Source organism: Plectropomus leopardus, chromosome 6 (genome assembly GCF_026936395.1).
Source record: "Plectropomus leopardus strain MGB_pleo_1.0 chromosome 6, ASM2693639v1, whole genome shotgun sequence".
NCBI classification, from domain to species: Eukaryota; Metazoa; Chordata; class Actinopteri; order Perciformes; family Serranidae; genus Plectropomus; species Plectropomus leopardus.
The window spans coordinates 3092707-3110027 of NC_142181.1; the positions used below are offsets into that span (position 1 = coordinate 3092707).

General features: G+C 40.2%; 1 long non-coding RNA gene across 2 annotated transcripts in view; it reads left to right on the forward strand.

Annotated features, from left to right (window-relative positions):
• LOC121943221 (uncharacterized) overlaps window positions 1-17321 on the forward strand; it is a 137498-nt gene that overhangs the window by 43327 nt on the left and 76850 nt on the right. For both annotated transcript variants that reach the window (XR_015776751.1, XR_015776750.1), the window contains one exon: window positions 11342-11386. This is a non-coding gene — a long non-coding RNA (uncharacterized LOC121943221). The remainder of the gene's footprint in view (window positions 1-11341; window positions 11387-17321) is intronic.

Consider the following 17321-nt stretch of genomic DNA (forward strand, 5'->3'; position numbering starts at 1 on the left):
TAGTTTTTCCTCGTCCGCTGTCCTTATCCAAGGACACACGGATGTCGTTGTGACGCGCTGTGATTCGTGATATTGGGCTTTAGAAATAAAATTGAATTTACTAACTAAATTAAATAACTGCTTGAGCTAAAGTATCTTATATGATATAATAATAATAAATCTTGTTATAGATAATAGAAAAGTTTGCATATTAACCTCTCCCATTAATCATCTCATGACCCCTCAGATTCATCTTGAGGCCCTTCACAGGGGCCCGACTCCTAGGTTGGGAAACACAGGACTAAACCAGCTGGATATAAACTAGTTAAAACTAGCTCCACCTCAACCAGCTGCAACAGTTCATCAATGCTTTAACATTTTCACCAAATAAAATGCTAAATAAATAATGGAATATATCATAATCTATCGGTTTACCTGCATGTCCAGTACCTTTATATTTTTGATACTTAAAGTAAATTTTGTCACTAATACTTTTATACTTTTACTGAAGTAGGGTTTTGAATGCATGACCTTAACTTGTAATATATTTTCTTCTTCTTTTTTAATTAATTAATTTATTTTAATTGGAATACCACCAACCAATCTCTGCAAAATTTTCAGCATATTTGAAACAAATCCCAAAAAATGACATTTTATTCTTTCAATTCATGTTCTAGTTTACTACTAAAAATGATGGTTTGTCCTGTACTTTTTGGTGCATTATGCTAAATTGCTTTTACTGTAATTAATTTCTATCTATTCTAACCATTTTCCAGAATCAGCCTTTAAAAAAACTGCAGGTGTCGTGTGTGTTTGATTGTAATACTTTTTTGCTTTTTTAAAAGAAAATCTTAATCCGCAGCAGATTCGAGCCCTGTGGTCTCCTAAATATATATCTATAGAAGAGCCTTTACTTTGACAAGGTTACGGCAACACGACTTCCTGCTGTCAGCGCGCATTTGTGCAACAGTCGTTGTGTTTGAAAAGTTTTGGGGAAATCTCGGTCAGATTTCCGTCAGTTTTGCTGTCAGCTGAGAGACAAAAGTTCAAACCGTGACTCAGCCTTTCTTTGATTTGACTGTCGGCTACAAACCGGAGTTGACGGCTGATGTCAAACTGCAGCTGTTTGAATGATGAGCTGAATATCGGAGCTGAAGTTGTTGCCATACATTGACGATATTCAGAAAGAAACCCCTGCTGTGTGAGCAACACGTGGATTAGAGGCCAAATGTTTCCGATTTTAATAAGATTCCCCCCGTCCCTTAACTTTGCTCTGCTGTTGTTGCTTCTGCATATTTTGTCTCCTCTGCGTGTTGCTATGCAGCAGTCTGGGGACAAATTGATTATTCAGTCCGGAGCCCAGACAGCCAATTGTCTCCTGCGCTGCTTTGATTTGCTGAAATGTCATTGTGACTGATGCCAGCGGTGATAATTTCCTCAATGGCACAGTAAACACTAAATATTTACTGAGTGTTAATAGTCGGCGGCTCAGTCGGATTCAGATGGTAATATTTGTATCAAAGTGGGACGGAAAATAAATGGTGTATCGTGGCACAGAAATGGAAAAAGCTTCTCTGTGTTTAGAAGTTTATTAATTTTATATGTATAGTAGATTTAATCTGACATAAGAGGAAGATTTAATTTATTTATTACAGATTAAAACCTTTGACAAAACTGCACATTTTCAGATTATGAGCCATAATCTGCAATTTTAGAATAAAACAGTTATTGGTACAGATACCAAATCACCCCTGTTCATTCAAAAATGTTCGTTATAAATGGCTGAGGAGTGTTTTTCAGTGATTGTGTGTCCGTGACAGTCTGCATGCTTCATACTGTAGTTTCTCTTCTGAACCAGCAGATGGGGAAAGGAAACGTCTTAATGGGACGAATCAAAGCGAGCACAGCGAGGCTGATTGCAGCCCTCAGCCTCCGCTGTGACTGCCCGCCGCTCTGCTGGTGTTTCAGCAGACAAAACTTTTGTCGATGTGGTTGATGTCAAAATTCAGGAGCTTTAAATTTTTTCAAATGCTTTTTTTTATTTTTATTTTTCTGTTTTTATAATTCAGCTGCTGTTGCAGATTACTTATTGATGTTTCTCAAGAAGAAAAAGCAGAAATGTAGATACGATTTGCTTCTGTTGCAAGTACAATAATGTGTGCTTTTTCTTTTTACATTATTTTTGTAATTTTTTTATGATAAATACTTTTTTTGCTAAATGTTATAAAACAAAACATCCCTGATTTCTAAAATGAGGAAATGTTTTTTTTTTCCTACATCTTTTTCTCTTTATTTCATTTGTAAATACAAAATGATTCAGGTCAAATATTTAAAACTTCTAAATATAAATTATCATTATGAAAAAAACTAAAACAAATTACAGAAATCTGAATAAAGTTTCCAAACATTTAAAGCAAAAGCAAAAACTTTAAAAGGTTGTTTTCTACAGTGAAGATCTGTGTGTTATTTGGTAAGAAATTGATTAAATATGATTAAAACACAATACTTAATAATGATATTCATTAATAATTTACACTAAACTTTTGCTTGTTGTGCATAATTAAATCTGAATTTGATTTTGTAAAAGTATTGTAGATTATTATTAGATTGAAACTTTGCATTAATTCTCAGGTTATTTTAAGAAAAATCAGTCTCAGTTTCTGGTGTTTCCCCTCAAAGAAAACAAAAATATATGTCACAACATAGAACAATTTTATGAATTCTATACATTTACATACATTTACATTAATATGTATTATACATTGTTATGTAATTTATTTAGTAGCCACTCAATACTTTTTATAATCTAGTAATTATTAACAATATTAACGGAGGCTGGAGTGAAACAGCACTTTCACATTTCAGCTTTAATCGTCTGATTTTCGATGACGGTCGTGCCGCACGGCCCTCCGCTGCTGTAGGTTGATGAAGTTTAAGGTTGATTTAAATAGCGTCGGATGCAGGAAGGAGTCGGGGGGGTGGGGGTGGGGGGTGCAGGGAGGGGTTTGGAATCAGGTTACTCCGGTGCTTTAGAAGCGCACCACGCAGCTACAGGATAAGCGACACACACACACACACTCTCGCTCATATGCACACACTCTCTCTGAAAGGAGTGTCTCCGGGAGATGATTTCCTTCCCTGTGCGTCGTCCCCTCGCACCCCCGCCCTCACCCCTTGGCCCCTGCCTCCCGCCCCCCCCCACCATCCTCTCTGCTACGCAGTGTAAACACAGTGTTCCAGAGGAATGTTGGACTCCCTAACCTCCACTGCAGTTCACTCGGTTCAGCCTGGCCGCGCTGTGCTCCAGCATCAGCAGCAGCAGCCCCCTCCCCGCCTCCCCCTCGCCTCCCCTCCAGAACCCCTTCACTCCGCTCTCTATTTTTCCTTGCCTCGCTCCTTCTAATTGTCTCGCCTCTTTTCTTACCCCCTTTTTTCTCCCCTGTCCTTGTCCCTCACCACCACCGCCACCCAACCTCCTTTTTCTCCTCACCATTTCTTTCTCTACCCATTTCCACTTGTGTCGTTCACCTCACATCACTCCACAGCGTAGTGGTGGATTTTCGCTCTTTTTTTTCTCCCCCATCGCCTCCTTTATGTCTGGATCAACTCGCTGCCTTGATTGGCAGCTCAGAATCCAAACTGATGCGACTCGGGCGGAAAAACTTGCAACGCCAGTAAAGCGTTCTCTAGCAAACATGATAAATGCACTCATGTCAAATCTGCACACCTTGCTCAGACGCCATTGTGTGCAGAGCCTCGCACATGCACAGCCCACCTCTGCTGTGCATGTGCGCCCTCCCTCCCCCTCTCACCTCAGCCCACGGTGGACTGCGGTTCCTAGAAACAGGATACCAAGAGCCAGAGGCTTTAGTGTCTCTGCGCCGCGAGGTGTCTGAGGGAACAGAAAACAAGGGGTTACAAGTGCATCCGGTGTGATTAGCGAGGTGACAAGATGGCCAGGGAGGACATGTGCCTCTCGCAGCTTTTTTCCCCTGACTGTGGCGTTTTCGGCGTGCAGAGGTTCAGGGGGTTTAATTGCTGCAGGATAGAGCGGATTATAAATACATGCAGACGGTCATCGCAGGTCGTGCTGAATGAGAACGTCTGGGGGGAGTCGGAGGCTGTTTGTATGTTAGTAGATGCTGCTTGTGCTGCAGGGGCTAACAGCGCCGCCATCCCAGCCGGCAAATCAGCCGGCGCAGTTTTACAGTCAGTCCATCAGTCTGAGTCTCTGTCCGTCCACCGGCTAACCTGAGCAGCAGGGTCAGCAGGCAGCCAGCAGATAAGCACAGATAGCATGAATATAGATAGATCGGAGGAGAGTGTGTGTGTGTGTGTGTGTGTGTGTGTGTGTGATGGGGGGGGGGTTCTTTGAGGTCATGGCTGGCCATTTTTAGCATGCAAACTAAATCCGCTCACACTCAAAGGCATTAGTGCAAATTCATGCATTTTACATTTGCACGGACAGTTTTACATCTTTATATTAATTGGACTTTTTCCAAATCTGCACACACAGAGAGACGCAGACCAGCGTGAGCGTCAGAGCGAGCGATGCTGGAACAAGTTTTCAGATTTAATCCTTTAAAAATGTACCCACAGCACATAAAAATACCCTATTATAAACTAGGGGGTTAAACAATATAGGTTTTTCAGGGCAGATACTGATACCAATTATTAGTAGTTAATGCATTTTATTGAAATGCCTTTAGTAAATGTTTAATGAAAACTGAAATATTCAACGTCATAAACATAAAGTTCCCTGCAACTATAAAAAAGAGTCAAGTGAAAATTTTAATGAAAAAATGAATAATTAAAAATAGCTCTCTGAGAATTTAGTGAGTGAAAGTTCCTCCCATGCTGACACTTTTTTTGCACTTTTTAATTAATTAATTGTATTGGCGATCATTAAAATAAAATATCAATACAGATAATCGGCAAAATGCAAAATAGCCCAATAATCAACCAGGCGGATGATCTGTCGACCCCTTTTATAAACTAAAGTGCAGCATTCAAAGGTTTACCTCAGTAAAAGTACAGAACTGTCAGCAAATACATGTACTTTTATGTATTACTTTTGACTGCTGCACTTTATTTAAGCCGACATTAACTTTATTTTGTGTCGGTGCTTTATTGGCTGGTTGGGTCAGGACAGAGTGACATTAGTTGTGCACAAATATGAAGACAAATAATTCTGAGAACAGCATATTTTAAAAAGTTAGGTGGAGAAAATATTCACCGTTTTTTGTTGAAAGTAGAAACCTTCCTGCTCATAGATGATGAACGACTGCACTGAAAAAAAAACCTTTGTTTCAACTTAAAAAAGGTAGTGTCTGTGCTCCCTTAAACATTTAAAGTGACTGAATTTGAGAAGACAAGTTGAATCATTTCAAAATATCATCAAACTTGTCTTTAAAAATTAGTCAACTTTTTAAAGAAAAAAAACATAGTTTTTTTTACAGCGTGTATCTTATTCTTTAATAGAAAGTTTAAATATTACATATTTTGTATTTAATTGTCTTCACAGTGTATTTCTCTGATGCATTTTTGTATCCATGAAGAGTTTCTATGATATTTTGTCAATAATATTTTTCTTTTTTTTCCTTTCTTGTTCAAAGGATGACGATATGTTTATTTTGTTACACGGTAACCATGGTGAACTGTAGGTCACATGATTAATGAGTTAAGTGTATATAAGCAAACAACCTCGCTTTGATTTGACTCATAGAAAATGAGTGCTGATTACAAAACTTGAAGGGTTATAAACGTCATTTTTTGACGAAAGCTCTTAACAGAGATTTCATTTTCTGCACTCACACTTGAGTATATTATGTCGGGTCATTCGCGGTTCAAACTCGTCCCGTTTCAGTTTCAGTGCTCCAAAAAAGAAAGGTCACACAAATCTGCATCATCATCCTGACGTTATTCTCTCTGGTGATCTCGTCTCCATTAACATTAACCTTCACTGAAACTGTCCCCTGTCCCCTGTCTCCTCGTCCTTCCTGCCTTCTCCTCAGCCAATTGAGACCATCCTCGCGTTCGCCTTAATTTGCTTACACAAACCACCAGACGCCGCGCAATCAACCGGTCTGCAATTATGCATTCACTTTCCCTTTAGCTTGTGATCCCCGCGCCGTAGCCGTGAGCACGAAAGGCATCGTCAATTACTCAGGTGGCGTAATTGTTGCACGCGGGTAATGAAAAAGGATGCTGGTGCAGGAACATGTGGTTGCTTGCTCATTATGCTGACAGGAAAGAGGAACTTGGCTGACCTCTGCTGGGCTCTGACAGGCAGTGTTGCAGATGTTGATCACGCTTAATGATTTGATCCGGGATGTATACGTGTGCTCGCGAGGCTTCCTCTGGCTCCTGTTAACCGCAGAGATCATTAGAGCTGCGTCCTGCTGTCGTGCAGCAAATGGCATCAGTTCTGCAGCAGTGAATGTGGCGTACTTTTTCTGATAAAACAGCAGAATTATGAAATATTCAGATTTTATATACACAGATCTAAATGCATTAAAGAAAGTCTATTTTTGCATGTTTTCCGATTGGTTTTGCACGTGGAACCTCCTCATTGACTTTAAGAAAGAGCAGAATCCGAAGACTTTACTGAGATGGAAAAGAAGAATGATGGAGGGAGAGCAAGCGACAGAGAGAGTGAGGGAGAGAGAGAGAGAGGGGGAAGCAGATGGCTGGAAATATAGCCTGCTAAATTATTCATCTAGGCTGGAGTCTGGAGATAGATAGATGGATAGGAGCTGGCATGGACACTTTTATTAGGATTCCAAGAGCTGTGAGGAGAGTGGTTCAAAACACCGTGATTGCCTTTTGAGACTAAGAAAAGTAATTGCATCAGGTCGGGGAACAGCTATTTGCCAGAGGAATTAAATCTCTTGTATTAAATGAAACTTTAAGGACAGATAAGTGCACGGGCGTATTATACCGAACTCGATAGATGTGGGTTTTTTTTACCTGCAGTCATTTATTTCCTCGAATGTAACAAATAAGAAAAAACCTTTAGAAATGTGCGTAACTCCTTATGAGGTGATTCGGGACGCTGTGTGTTGTCTGAAAAAAAACGCCAGGAGCCCAAACGTCCCAGCTGCCCTCGACAGTTTGGGTTTCAGAACAAGTTGTCTCAACAGTGAGGTCGAATAAAAATGAAAAATGGCCGAGAGGGGAAGCAACCCGGTTCGTAAAATAAGATTTGTGGTAGGCATCTGCGGTGAGCGTCTGCCGCGGGAAGTCCACGAGTCCTTGACTGGGTTTCAGGGAGCAAAGTGAGGAAAGGACGAAGTTTGACACTATAATTCACCAGAATGTCTTTATCCTTAAAAGGCTATGAAATGTGACTTTTCTAATCGTGGTACTGTTAGATTTTAACACTTTTTCAGACATGTAGCTAAAGCGTTTGCACTGAAAACCTTTTATTTGCCTTCAGATTTGTGTTGTTTGCTTCTTTTCCCTTTTGTCTCAACGTATACAGACAGCAAATATTTTCTTCCTCTTAGCTCTGTGCATCATGTGCATCATATATGACTCTCCCAGATTCATGGACACACACACACAGAGATGCACACACACTCCTGTGCGGAGGGCTGCGGGGAAATAGAGCAGAGAGGAAGCTACGTGCCTTCGCCAAGCGAGGGCTGTCTGGTGTCATGGCAACCGGTGCAGATTACCCCACCCTCCATCAGTCAGAGAGAGAGGAGAGGAGAGAGGGATGTGCACACACATGTACACATTGAGACACACATAAAAAAAATGTTGCACGACATCCGAAATGCACTTTATTTTAAGTTGGCATCCTAAAGAATCAGTTAAGCGGTCAGCTTTTAGAACATTTTCTGCAATAGCGACGTGCAGCAAAAACCTGAATCGACAGGCGAGGACGCGGCAGAGGGAGGAAGGAAAGCAAACGAGGAAGGGAGGGCGATGATGAGAGTGGTGCAGGGAGAGGTTGAGATGTGTGGAGGGGCCATAAACATATAGTAGAGCTAAATACGTCTTGGGGATATACTGTTATTAAAAGCAGGAAGGTTATCCAACACGCAGCTTTACTGTGGGGGTGGACAGTTTGCGACGTGCTAACGCATTTCATGCCGCCAGAGTCCTATTGATGGGAGTTTAGCGGGAGATATTATTCTCTTAAGTGTGTGTGTGTGTGTGTAGGTTAGCGCTGCAGCCGGAGAGGAGAAGGAGGGATGCTGGGGCAGGAGAGCAGAGGCAGTGATGCATGGACGGGCTGACGGGGGGGAGAAAGGGAAGAAGATAATATTAGAGCCTGCATGAGGGTAGAACAGATTTTTGTAGCAAAAAAAAAAAAAAAAGCAAGAAAGATAGGGTGTGGAGGAGATAAATGGCACCAGCGTGAGGGGAAGAGAAAAAAAGAGATGGAGGGAGGGAGGGTGAGACAGAAAAGGAGGGGAACGAGGGGAGGGAGCCGGGGCCGTTTGAGGATATCGCCTCCTAAATTGACTGCGGCACAGCCATCGTCCACAGTTACATCACAGCTGAGCTCAAACTCAGGATGAACCCCCCTCTCTCTCTCCCTCTCTCCCTCTCTCTCTTTGTTTCTGCCAACCTTAAAGCGCTTCAAAGCCAACTTTTGACCGTATGGCAATTAAGCAGAGTAGACGGAGTGTGCGAGACGGGATGTATCATATTTTAATAGGATACATTGGATTCGACTGAAAATCCCGAGCAGTCGTTTTCTCTCCCTTTGTCTTTGTGCTGCAGTCGTCGGCGGCAACACGGTTGTAATCAGCCTCATTAAGACTCTCGTACACACTGTAAACACGGCACGGCGCCCGTTTGAGAGGCTGCGTCCTCCGCTCAGGAGCAGCCTGTGATTAGAAATCAATTAGCATCAGCGCCGTGACTGCTGATTTATCAACCTGTAACTCCGTCTGAAAGGAGGCAGGCCTGCAACGTTAAAAAAAGATGGGTGACAATATTTACAACCTTTATTTATGTGAAGTCGGACTTAATGCCCCGCTCCTTTGCAGCATTGTCCTGCGTCACACACACACACACACACACACACACACGACAAAACCACAGTCTGCAGCAGCTCTGCAGGAGCCACCAGGGTTCAGCACCCCGCTGAAGGGCACCTTGATATGTGTCAAAGTGTAGAACGGCACTAATTTACCTTCCTTTTTTTCCATACATTCAGATAATTCGGTGATTGAACCGACCTCAAACATGAACGCACACAAAGAGTTATTTTCTCCGAAAGGTTGGCGCACTTTTCTTTAATTTCTGGGTGGCAGCGGAGAATGTGTTGCTTTTCCTTCGATAAGAAGCTTAAAGCGATGGTTTGGATCTTTTGAAGTGGGGTTATGTGAGGCAGCTCTCCTCAGTCTCTGTATTACAAACAGTCGACGTTGCTGCAGACGGGGACAGCTGCAAAACGTATTTTAGCCACCTAAAAAAAAAAAAAAAAATCCATAATAGTGTACGTGTAATAATAATCAATAATAATAAACTTCATTTATGCAGCACTTTTCTTAACAAGGTTACAAAGTGCTGTTCAGAGAAATAAAACAACAATAAAATAAATGCAAACAACACAGTGATCACGTACAGAGGCCGCGGAGGGTTAATAAAACAGCAACAGCAACCTATTAAATACTCATAAATGCTTTTCTATGAAAGAGTCTGGAGAAGTGATTTAAAAGATGCTAATGGTGAAGCGAGTCAGATTTCAGCGGGTAAAGAGTTCCACGTGCAGTTTGAGGGCTTTTTCGTCACAAGCCGAGAAACAACGAGCAGAGCTGCATCCATCGATCTGAGGGAGCGCCGGGTACAGAGGGGTCAATAACTCTTTCATGTAATTTGGAGAATGGCCATGCAGAGATTTAAAAGTGATCATTAAAGTTTAAAATCAGCGCGGTAAGTCACAGGCAGCAGGTGTAAATTTGCTAAAACAGGAGTAATGTGTTCATATTTTTCAGTTGTTAAAATTTGGGCGGCTGCGTTCTGGACCAGTTGGAGTCAGTGAAGTGCATTACTGTGGTCAAGGCGGGAAAAAATAAAAGCATGTATAACCTTGTTTAAGTCTGGGGAATACGAGAAACATCTAATTTTGAGAGATCTTTTTACGCTTGTAGAAGCACGAGTGAACATTTTATATTTGGACAACAAAACAAAGCTCTTCATCTAATATTATACCAACAGTTGGGCTGCTTGAGTTAGTTGGATCTGTGGCTAAAATCTCAGTTTTGACATTGATAAATTCACAGATGCAGGTGCGGAGGTGATCTGAAGACTTGCTGGACTGGAGGGGGACATATAGCTGTGTGTCATCTGCATATCGGTGATTCGGAGTTTATATTTCACGTCTCCGTCAGACAGCCCTCTCCGACGTGAAAACGGTTCGCAGCTTCAGTTCCACGTTCATGCTCTTGTCAAAGCCACCAGACGACACCGAGAAAAACAGTCACTCGCTGAACACAGGACATGCAGCCCGATCTCGTTCCAAAGTCGCCAAATACCGCTGCTGTGTCAGTAATCGAGATAGCAACGCCAAAAATCACCTATAACGGCGGTATCAGTTTGTAATGCAGCCAGAGTTGGGGTGATAACAATTAATAAACTATTGATTAATCAGTCGTGGAGAAGTGATGCCACTATGTTTTTAGATGGAAAAAAAATCAATATACTACGTGCAAAGTATTTTTGTTTTTGATTTTCACAGTCTGGGATATGTCAGAGATTAGCAGCAGCTTCGATTGTGACAGGTCACCTTGCTGAAATAGCATGTATTTCCTCCATATGCCAAATATGGTCAAAATGACCTCACCAGGTAGAAAATAGTCAAAATGACAAATTCCAAGTCAAAAGCCCAGAATGACACCCAGAAATAATACAAGTCATGTTTTTCTGCTTTGATGGCTGTGGGATCAAAAATATCAGTTTGAATGGGTTTCAATGGAGCATTTTTTTGCATTTAACATTATGAATTTAACAATTTTGTTTGCAGGATGTATTTTAGACTTTAGCTGGAAAGATTAAACAAAAATGCACAGTCTTGCCACAATTGATGCCATATGCATAAACACAGCCAAAATATAAAGAATAAAAAGTGTGTTAAACTCAGCAAACAGTCCCTAAGTGTTAAACATTGTGTAATTAATAAAATAAATAATAATGGCTGCATTCAATTCAGGTGTTTCAAAGCTCTGAGATGGTGCACAAAAGCACACCTACATGGAACAGTGCCACGATTTAAAGGTCAAAATTCAACATTTAACTTTGTCCATATAAGGACAAACCACCCGAATATTTCCTCCCAGTTGGCTCAGTCAAAATGTCTCTAATTATGTAGATATTAACATGTTTTATCTCGTCCTCTCCTCAGGAGCAGCCAGACTGGAACCAACAGACAAACACCTGCCGCTGATCTGTAAGTACCGATGTGTCATACACTTTATATAGTTGAGCAGATGAAAGCGAGCGTGTAGGAGGGAGTCTGAGGTTTTGGGAGGACAGGCTGGTAGTGGTCTGCGTTTCTTATCGCTGTACGATAGTGACACAACATGAGAGAAAAGAGGCAGTGCAGATGTCACTTTAGTCTCAGAGGAGATCCTGATATGCACACACAATGGGCTTTAAGCACACACATTGCCCAGAATGCATTCTGTGTGTGCAATACAACAGTTTTTTTTTTAACATTATTTACATTGACTCTCTTATTTACTGTGACTCTCGCGCCAGAAACTGATGCAAACGGAAATACTGTATGTGTGATTAATAAGTGATTGGAGCCGACACTATCAGGGGATTTATCAAGAAGTTGATTCACGGTAAAAAAGAAAAAACAATTTTTAGTCGTAGAGTCTCAGCTGTGAGGATGTGCTGCCTTTCTTTCTTTTACTTCACAATCAGAAATACTTTATTGATCCCGAGGGGGAATTGTGGTTTGTTACAGTCGCTCTGATGCCAGCAGAGAGAATTATCGCATGTAGAAATAAATACAAAGTATATAAAAATAGCACAGTATGTAAATATTTTTAAAAAGTCTGTATAATATGCTGAGTAATAGACAATTAGCACTAATATGTGAATATTTAAATTATAATATGGATAATGTGCTGAGTTGTAAAATATAAAACTGTGCTTTATGCTACAATGCAACGTATAAAATTAGTATGTAAGTTCAAAATAAAATAAATATAAATATTTGTACAATGCCACAATGAAAAACAGAAATATGCATGAGTAAGAATAACAACAAGAATATGCATCACATGTTAAATATAGTCTATATTCAAGAGCTGGAAGAATATCAATTAACATTTGAATAATGGCACAGAGGATTGGTTGAAATATTGCATCAAATACTGCAGTTAAGATAGTGATACAAAGAATAAGCACACCTTAAAAACCTTATAGCACATTTGAAGTATAATGAATTAATCTAAATTAATTTAAAAGTAAATGGAATATATGTAACTTCTTGTTGGACAAAATGAGCAACTTGATTTTAGACTCTTGCTTGCTCAGGCTTGCTTATACATACTGAAGGGATTTTTTTTTGCTCACCCTGTTTGGAGAAGCAGGCTGGAGTCTGACACAGGAGCTTAGCAATGTGTTGCTGTGAATGGGGTCCAAAAACAAAATGTATTTTAGCCACCTAAAAAGAGTCTCACCTAAAATCAGTATCAGTTTGAATTTCTGCTTTATTGAAAGTATTTCTACTTCTCTACCTTTTTGTCAGACAACAAGAAAGTTGTTAACGGCATTAATTGCCCGTCTACGCTCTTGTCAAAGCCACCAGACTCCATTGACAAAAACAGTAATTTTAGCTCTCTGAACACAGGAGGTCACGCTGGTGTCCTGCTGCTTTGATCAGTTAGTTAGTTTGTGTTATTGTGTGATTTTGGTGAGTCCGAACTCATTCTTTGCAACACCAATGTCACACAATAACACAAACAAACTAACTTATTGAGGCAGCAGTAGACGAGTAGCTCCTGTGTTCAGCAATGCTAAATCACTATTTTTCACAATGGAGTTTGGCTTCAAAGAAAGCAATGTAACAGCTTCATTTTCACACTGGAAATCACCGTCTGACAGCAAGGTAAAGATGTGAAAATACTCTAAATATAGCAAACATTTAAACTGATAGGGATTCTTTTAGGTGCAGTAGATGCAGCAGTACATTGCTTTGCTTCAGTGTCGGACTTCAGCCAGCTTCTCCAAACTGGGGGCGTGCTGTCCGACATCTACTCAATGTAATTCACTGTCTATGGGTAAGTACCCCATACAACCCCACTTCAAAAAAACTGAACTATGTCTTTAACTTTAATTCAGCGCTTAGATTTGTGCACTCATTTTATTGTGTTTTTTACATTTTTCACACATTGTGGTTGTAATCCATTCTTTGTTATTGCTCAAACTCAGGAAGCATACGCGGCAGGGGGATCTATTTCACAATAAAAGCCCCTTTCAGGATCAGCGGGCTCTGCCGTATATCACTCTGAGCAGTGACATTTTCCCTTTTTAAAATGTTTTATTTGCGGCCGACACTTTATCCTCCTCCGTGCTGCAGTGGTCATGTCCCTTAAGTCTCCCCTTGCTTTCTCTGCCTTTCATCTACCGTCAAGAGGCCGTTTTAAATCTTGTGCAGACGCAGAGTTCGCACAGGTCCGACAGTCATTTTGAGCAGCGGCAAAGACCGAAGAGACGTCTGTTCAGCATGTCAGGTTCCTGCGTCCTCTCACTTTCTGTCTCTGTTCCCGACTGATGCAGCTGTTAGTGTTCGCTGGTCATCACCCTATAAATACAGCAGCTGACTGATGGGCCCTGCAGCAGCTGTCTGCTGTCCCATACAATGTGGACACATAATGTACACACGGATACAAATGTGCAAAAACACATGCAGGGTCTTTGTTGTTGTGGAGGAATTTTGCAGGCTCCTCCGAGTGGGAAGAGATCCAGCATTAGTCCAAAACCAGCCTCGTGTCTTTCTTTTTTTTCTCCTGTGATACAGTTTGCATAACAATCGCAGTGTCAACTGTTGGATCATTGGCTATAATTCAGTATATAAATGAGTCAAAAGTATAATGGGATTATTCGTCCAAAAACGCTCCAGGGTTTCCCTCACATTTATTTATTTGTGGTGGTCTGCCACAGTTAACCCTTTTGAAACCTGAGCAAATTAGATTTTTTTCAAAAACACGGGGAGAAGCAACTAAAGAAGAAATGTCCTCAAATTAGCATGAAATAAGTAAAAAAAATACAAGAAAATTACTAAAGATTAGTTAAAAAACAGAACAAAACAAATAAAAAATAAGAAAAAAAACAGTAAAAACAAGGCAAATGAGACTTTGAAAAAGTGCTTAAATAATTATAATAATTCCATAATATTATATTCAATATGTAATTATGAATATTATAAATATATTTTTCCCTTTTTTCTTTTCTTTTTCCTTGACATTTTTTCTTAGCTTTTTTAAAAATATGTTTCTAAAGTTGCTAATGTCTTGCAATTTGTCAAACATTTCTTTCCAAGTTGCTCATTACCTTTTTCCCCCCATATTTTTGAAAGAAATTTCACCGATTTGCTCAAAGTTTAAAGGTTTAGATACTTGTGAAGGCATCTGAAAGGGTTAAAACATCTATTGCCACAAATAGATTTTCTAACGCTAACTAGTTGTATTGGAGCTCTGAGCATACTGTTGTCACAGACGGAGCAGCAGAACACCACATGCAGTGAAAGTGAAGTTTAACCGTTCATTGTGCTGAGTCTAAAAGTTTGTTTTCACTGACTCTGCAGTCTGCTTCTCCTCTAATCCACTGATCTGATCAGCTCTGATCGCTGCTAAAGGATGAAAACAACTATGAGATTGGCCTGGGTTGCATTTAGGAACACACGCAGACAGGATAAAAACAAAAAAAAACACTGCACTTATTTAATTAATAGCCAGTTACAATAATGTCTGTCTGAAGTCCAGTTCAATGATTTTGTAATGTTCCTTTCTTGCTTTTATTTTTTATGTTTCGGCCGGTTTTATTTCAAGAAAGTCTTAAGTATTCCTCATCAAATGTGTTCTTGTCATGGTGGAAATATGTGTAAAAAATTGATTAAATCAGATTTAAAGATAATTTTTCTGCAAGAAATGCTTGAAATCAGCATCAAAGACTGTTAAAAACTAAATACCAAGGGCGAAACTGATATCTTCTTTAAAAAACAATTACAAATATGACCCTGACATATCATTTCAAGCTAATTTTGAAATGATGTTGCCAGAAAGATCCAACAGGAGCATTTCTCTCCTCTGTCTACCACACCTGACAACGGAGAGTGGCAGTGAAACAATGATGCGGATGTTGAGGATCCCACATTTATCCTCCCTATTCAGCACCGCAGCAGCTGCACAGACATAAGGAGAGGCATCATTACAGCAAACCAAAGCCTGTTAATAGGCCCGCGACGTGGGGGGCCTGCCGGCTCTGCACGGGGCTCACGAGAGGGGAGAGGAGAAGCAGGGCGGGAGAGCAAGGAGAGGTCAGGGGTTAGGGAGTAGGACAAGACGTGGGAGGAGTGTTTGGGACAGGATGAGCCGGGTGGAGAGGGAGAAGGAGTGAAAAGGAGTTTGTGTACAGCATTGGGTGTATTTTTATCTTTCCTGAATGAAACAGAATGAATGGATATGGGATTGCGTGCCAGTTTCTGCTGTGAAATGGCATTAACCCAGCAAACATTTAGATGATGAATAGATGTTGGCAGCCACGGTAAAAACCTGCGTAGGTATAGGATAAAAAAAAAAAAAAGCTGAGGTGTCTGCGTCTTTGCAGCCAATGACAAGCAATATATTTTAACCTAATTTTAATCTTAATTGCTATAATCGATAGTTTAGGATAAGTTTTTTTTTTATTATGTGAAAACAAAATTACAGTGTTATTGGGGGGCACTGTTATTTAATTATATTATTACAGTATTTTTTATTATTTTAATTATTTTTTAATTTTCTATACATTAGTACATTTACAGTATACACCTATTAATTAATTAAATTACATTATTAACTTTAAGTCTAAATAAAATTTAAACAGGTGAGTTATTATGGCAATATTTTAAAGCTATATCGTGATACACGGTATATATCGAATTATTTTTAAATGTCCTTTAAACTAATGTTAACTACTAAAATAAAAAAAATGAATAAACTGCAGTTACAATAAAGTTAAATAAAGTAGCTACTGTCACATAATAAAGTTGAATATGCTACTGTTAAAATAATATTTATTAAAATGTGGTTATAAGGAAGTTAAATAAAGTACTTTTATAATGACATTTTCAAAGCATTGTTACAATTAAATATATCAAAGCGAGACCCATGGTCTTATTTTGAAGGCTTGTCTCAGTCTGAAAGTGTTGATGTTTTTGTTGTGGACTTGAAGCTTCTGGCCAACCGTTGGATGTTAGCGTTTGAAACAGATACCGCGGCGCCTCTAACTGCAAGGACTCATTCACTGTTAGTGTACTGGTACTCGTACTGGTGCTCCGTGGTCACAAAATGTGACTAAATAGTGGCATTCGGAGCTCTGCAGATACAAACACAAACCTCACCTGCTCACACTGCTGTCGCTACAACTAATTAGGTTACAGTGTCGCCGTTAAACGTGATGATTTATTCTCTATAAACTAAAACAAACTGCAAACAAACAGCTCTCCAGTTCATACATATTAATATTATTTGCAAATCGCAGTGGTGCTCCGTGGTCACACAATGTAACTAAATAGTTACGGTCTGGAGCTCTGCAAAAGCCCTGCTTTGTGTGTGTGAGAGAGACAGAGAGGCATTCTCTGGCTTCTAAAATCAATACGACAATTTACAACCGATGTTCAGAGTATAGTCATTTTATATATCGCACGTGGAACAAGCTGCGATACCTCAAGTATGTTCGATATACCGCCGCCCCTGTGCCAAACCAATTAATGAAAATCCGTTGAGAAAAGTCGGAATATTTTACCAAAGTTCACACTCCTCACCTCGTGTCCAAACACACAGTTTTCTCCTGCATGGTTATAACCCACCACGTCATGAGAGCTGATAGCCGGTCTGCTTGGTACTGACATTTCTCACAGGTGTGAGACCTGCAGCGATACAACAGGACCTTTCCTGATCCAATTAGACTGAAAATAATTTGGACCCAGCCTGACTTGGGTCAGGGGTCGGGGCTTGATCACCTGGAACTAAGTGGGCTCATGACATGACCTATTCCACCTTCATTACCATGAATACATCCACTGTAGTTTATTTGAGTCTGTCATACACACACACACACGTACACACACACACACACACACACACACACACACACACACACACACA